This window comes from Myotis lucifugus, unplaced genomic scaffold (genome assembly GCF_000147115.1).
Source record: "Myotis lucifugus unplaced genomic scaffold, Myoluc2.0 scaffold_335, whole genome shotgun sequence".
Lineage (NCBI taxonomy): Eukaryota > Metazoa > Chordata > Mammalia > Chiroptera > Vespertilionidae > Myotis > Myotis lucifugus.
Window position 1 is genome coordinate 502050 of NW_005871383.1, and position 6126 is coordinate 508175.

Here is a 6126-nt window from a genome sequence, read left to right on the forward strand (position 1 = left end):
AAAAAAAATGGACCTTACGGGGGAGTGGTGAGGCGAGTGTAAGCTAGTAGTGGAAACGCTCGGTATCGGTAGGTGGTTGACAAAAAATCCCTTTCCCCCCCCCCCCATTAAATCCCCGTTCTCCCCGCTCCCCCCCCCCCACTCATGCTCTCATCCCCCTGTTGTCCATGTCCATTGGTTTGGCTTATATACATGCATACCAGTCCTTTGGTTGATCTCTTCCCCTTGCCTCCTCCCTCCCCTACTTTCCCTCTGGGGATTAATAGTCTGATCGCTGTTTCTCTGTCTTTGGATCTGTCCCTGTTCATCAGTCTGTTGTTCTCTATATTCCACAAATGAGTGAAATCATGAGGTATTTATCTTTCTCTGACTGGCTTATTTCACTTAGCATAATGCTCTCCAGTTCCATCCATGCTGTTGTAAAAGGCAAGAGTTCCTTCTTTTTTACCGCAGCATAGAATTCCATTGTGTAGATGTACCACAGTTTTCTAATCCATTCATCTGCTGATGGGCACTTAGGCTGTTTCCAAATCTTAGCTATGGTGAATTGTGCTGCTAGGAGCATAGGAGTGCATATATCCTTTCTGATTGGTGTTTCTGGCTTCTTGGGATATATTCCTAGAAGTGGGATCACTGGGTCAAATAGGAGCTCCATATTTAATTTTGTTGAGGAAACTCCATACTGTCTTCCATAGTGGCTGCACCAGTTTACATTCCCACCAGCAGTGCAGAAGGGTTCCTTTTTCTCCACATCCTCTCCAGCACTTGTTGTTTGTTGATTTGTTGATGATAGCCATTCTGACCGTTGTGAGATTATACTGCATTGTCGTTTTGATTTGCATCTCTCGTATAATTAGTGACTTTGAGCATGTTTTCATATGTCTTTTGGCCTTCTGTATGTCCTCTTTCGAAAAGTGTCTATGTAGGTCCGTTGCCCATTTTTTGATTGGATTGTTTATCTTTCTATTGTTAAGTTGCATGAGTTCCCTGTAAATGTTGGAGATTAAACCCTTATCGGTGATATCATTGGCAAATATGTTCTCCCATGCAGTGGGTCTTCTTGTTTTGTTGATGGTTTCCTTTGCCATGCACAAGTTTTTTATTTTGATGTAGTCCCATTTGTTTATTTTCCCTTTAGTTTACATTGCCCTAGGAGCTGTATCAGAGAAGAAATTCCTTCGGCATGTTTGCGATTTTGCTGCCTGTGGATTCCTCTAGTATTTTATGGTTTCCCGTCTTACGTTTAAGTCTTTTATCCATTTTGAGTTTATTTTTGTGTATAGTGTGATATGGTGGTCTAGTTTCATTCTTTTGCATGTATCTGTCCAATTTTCCCAACACCATTTATTGAAGAGACTGTCTTGACTCCATTGTATGCTCTTGCCTCCTTTGTCGAATATTAATTGGGCATAGTGGTTTGGGTCAATTTCTGGGTTCTCTATTCTATTCCGTTGATCTACATGCCTGTTCTTGTGCCAGTACCAAGCTGTTTTAAGTACAGTGGCTTTGTAATACAGTTTGATATCTGGTATTTAGATCCCACCTACTTTGTTCTTCTTTCTCAGGATTGCTGCAGCTATTCCGAGGTCTTTTTTTATTCCAGATGAATTTTTGGAACGTTCATTCTAGATCTGTGAAATATGCCGTTGGTAGTTTAATGGGGATTGCATTGAATCTATAGATTGCTTTGGGTAGTATGGAACTTATGCATATTTTATTTTCCCAATTATTTCTAATGTGCAGCCAAGGTTGAGAACCACTGCTCTAAGCATTTATAGTCCCAAACAGGATACTTCAAAAATTCATGTGAGGTCTTTCCAAGACACAGTTATAACCATGTAAGTGATGAAGTCCACATATTCAAGTTCTTCCTGGTGACAGAATAAAATCTTCCAGTGAAAACATTCTTTAGAATAATTACTACTGAGTGATATCATTCTTATGATCCTTATGTAGATTGTAAAAACTTTTTTCTAAAGGTTGAATAATATCTTGTGGAAAAATAAACCACCTTTTTCTATCTTTAGGAAGGGAATAAGAATAATATGACTTTTGGGAAACTAATACAAAAGCTGTGATATCACACCAGGTATTTTCAGAATCTGAGAATAAAATGGCTACATCAACTAAAAATGTAGCTATGAGAAGATGCTTGTGCCCTAGCTGGTTTGGCTCAGTGGATAGAGCATCCACCTGTGAACTGAAAGGTCCTGGGTTCAATTCCAGTCAAGGGCACATACCTGTGTTGCGGGCTCATCCCCTGTAGGGGGCATGCAGGAGGCAGTCAATCAATGATTCTCATCATTGATGTTTCTTTCTCTCTCTCCCTCTCCCTTCCTCTCTGAAATCAATAAAAATAAATTTTTTTAAAAAGAAGATGCTTGTCAGCAAAGAAAGACTAGTGAGGGGTTTTCGTGGCGGGACTAACATTTGTGGTTTGTATGAAGACAGTTCGAGGCTGGAGCCAACACAAGGATGGCTCGCACCTGAATCAGGGGCACATTTCCTATTAAAGGGAAGGTTCTCGGGGTCTTTCTGCTTTCATGTTTGAGTTCTGTTTGCCAAGAAGAAACATCTGATGCCTTTCAACAAAAGGCAAGTCCAAATGCATGGAGGGAGGAAAATCTCAGGAAGGGTCCCCAGAAAGCCATGGTGAGAGTCGTGCTGGCACTAGCTTGGGTCTGCTATCCTCTACCATCCTGATCAAAAGGTACCCCTTCCCAAGAAATTGTTAGAAAAGGAAACATTCTTCAGTTGCGATCATCAGAAAAGATGACCCTCTGAAATAAAATGACAGGATCCAAAGATCTCATTGTCTGAAAATATCACACTTGTGGATAAGTTTAGCTGAACTGACATGGAATAATGAAAAAGGTCAGGAGACGTACAGTTCACAGATGAGGTTATTGGGGCAAAAATTGCTTCACAAGAGGCACCAGAAAAGAAAGGATCCATATGTAATGCCAAGAAAGGAGGAACTGGTGAGAAATCATTGCCCCCAGTGACGAAACCCAGCCATTTTCAGCCAGGCTACAGTTACCTCCTCACCGCCCCACCCCCCCTCAAAGTCACCACTTGAGGGACATATTCCAAGACCATCCTGGGCCAGAAGGCAAAACTTCCAAATCATTTGTCTGGAGAAATTAACTCTGTGGATGCAACTAGCTGAGGAGAGACTGCAAGAATTATCCCCAGGGAAGGTAAATTCTTCAGATGCGCCTGGCCAAGAAAATCCCTCCTGAAAAATGACCCATAGAAAGCAATGTTATGAGAAAAGCCAGCCAGAGGAAAATTCCTCCTTGTTTGCCACTGTCACCATCAGTGCATAAATCAGTGTTTATGAGACGCCTCAAAAACCAGTTGCTCAAAAAAGAGATTGTATGAGTAAAATCAGCCACAGAATAATTAGCCCAGGAGGGTCCCTTGAAGGCCTGAGATCTTTGGTTAAAACTCTGCAAGACAAGGCTCTTTAAGATTCAGACAGAAAAACCTACTACAGGAAGGAAGTTTTAGGATGCTCACGTCAGCCTAATTTGAATTAAGGAGCTTTAGGCAGGAGCCTTTTAGCTAGATACTCCCTGTATCGCGGTTTCTTGCGTCGCCTGGCAATAATATGCCTGCCATGTGTGTTCTGCTCTTCCTCAATTATCTTTAATTTGCCCAATTCTCACTTCTAAAAACTAAGACCCATTCCCCACCTTTATTCCTTTGTGAAAATTTCATATATACCTAATGTTGCCTCACTGTCTTTGCAATTTTCATGCTTATGTGAATTTCCCATGTGCATGTATTAAAATTTGATCTTACCCTGTTTAAAAAAAAAAGACAAGGCTCTTCAAAAAGCAATGCTTAAAATATATAAATATATATTTATATAATACATATTTGATATATAATTTTATTTTTCATTTATATAATTTTTAATAAACATATACTTTAATATATATGAATATATATATTTGGCTCATTATACATGAGCTCATTGAAAAAAAAAATAGACCCTGGCTGGCTCAGTTGGTTGTGCATCATCTTGTGCTCCAAAGGGTCACACGTTCAGTTCCTGGGCAGAGCACATACCCAGGTTGCAGGTTCGAGCCACGGTTGGGGTACATACAGGAGGCAACTAATATTTCTCACATCAATGTTCCTCTCTCTCTAAAATCAATAAAAATAAAGAATAAAAAATAATTTTAATTTTCATAAAAGGATAGGGGCACATTACTCAAGTGATATCAATGGCTATCTCATCAGCAGACAAATGGAACTGGGGTCCCATTCCCCAAGCAGCTTTTTCAGGGGGATTACCATGTAGAAAAGATTGACCAACAAGTGATTCCTCACGCCTATTCAAGAGCACTGAGTCAAATTGACAGAGAAATCCAGGGGGAAAGTCCCCAAAAATGCTGGTCTATAAGAAGCATTTCCAGTGCTACATTTAGAACATAATTACCGAGAAAACAGCCTTAGAAAGATGTTGGGGTCCAGCCCCAGCAGGTCCAGGGGTTCCCAAAGGTGTGGACGGAGTCGGCGAAGAATGAAGGACACGGAGGCAGCGTTCAGTTGATCAGCATAGCAAGGTTCTCTTTTTATTCTCCTATTACATCTATATTTATACCATTTGACCCTATAAGCATGCCTCTATAATCACATCATGGTATGTTTTGGGTAACATTCTACAGTTCCTTGTTTCTTATCTGACCTTTGCCAAAAATCTTGTCTCTATCTAGTTCTGTTGAGTTTAATCCTGTCTAGGTTAATCTCTGTGTTCCATTACAAGGGCTATTCCAAGGTCACTGCTCTACTGATAGGCTACAAGGAAGTGACTGAAGGAGATTATCCTACCCAGTAAAGGTTATGTCCTCCCAGCCTCGCTGCTTGCCTTCCCTGGGACTGCCCTGTGTCGGTGGATCTCCAGGGGTATAGGCTTTGGTGCTTTCCCTGGTGGGCAGACCCCTGGGGTTGTGGGCCCAACAAGTCCCAAATTTATTGCCAACGGTCTTAGTCTAAGTTCTTCATAAGTAGTACATGATATTTCTGTAACACTAGGGGGATTTACTGATTTATTCTCTTTCTTACTCCTGTTAATCCCTAACCTGGGGAAACAACCTTTCTCAGGGAGGTGGTCCTGTTTAAAACACATAGCGCTAAGAGGGGGAGCAACCATATGCCATATACGCAAGGTCCCTTGAAATGTAAGCTGTGCAGGTGTTTCTTCCCTGCAGAGACTGTGTCAAGCAGCAAGGGTGGACCAGCTTCCAGCAAATTCCCCCATTTTTATTTTTTAAATGACAGCGCGTGTAAATCAGCGGCCACCTCTTGGATTGGGTTGTTTAAGACTCAGAAGAAGACTTGTTTGTGATTTTGCTAACAGGTCAGTCCGAGGCTTAACTCTATATCGGCTCCCCACATCGAAAGATTAGCTTCCACCAATAGAATTGGCCAGAAAGGAGATTATACAGGAAAATAAAGCCTAAAGATGAAGATGTTCAGAACAAAACCTCAAAGGAGGCGGACTCTGAAGGGTGATTTGTTGACTCAATGAGAAACGATAAAACTAAGCAAATCTTGAAACAGGAGGAGTGAAACCAATGTGTCAGGGCGGCCCCAAGGCAGTGTCCTGGGATTACTCATGGGAACAGCCAGGTGTGCGGGGGAGCTTCTGCGTGGTGATCTTCCTGAGAACATGCCTCAGGAACATTAATATTCACCTCCAGGTCCCTTACACACAAGATATCAGAAGAATTGTCATTTTCATGGGTAAAGCTACTAAGTAACAACCCGAAATAAAGAACCAACTTCTCAGCAAATGTCCCCGCAGATAATAGTACATAAGCGTAGTCAAATAATGCCATGTGGAGATGGAAAGATTCAAGCATTAGATTAGTCAGGATGAATATCTTCCACGCGGTTCTTCAGAGAGACACAGCACTGAATCCTGGGAGCCAGGGCAATTCTCCCAGCAAACGCTGCCGGGAAGTCTCTGGAGAGGATCCACCTCAGTGAGATGCCCCGGCAAACACTTTTCCAGGGAAGAAACACAACAAAGAGAAAGAACCGAGGCAAAATGTCAGGAAGCAGCAGGCGTTCAGATGAGACTGCGCTGGCGGCGAGCTCGCAATGCCGTTT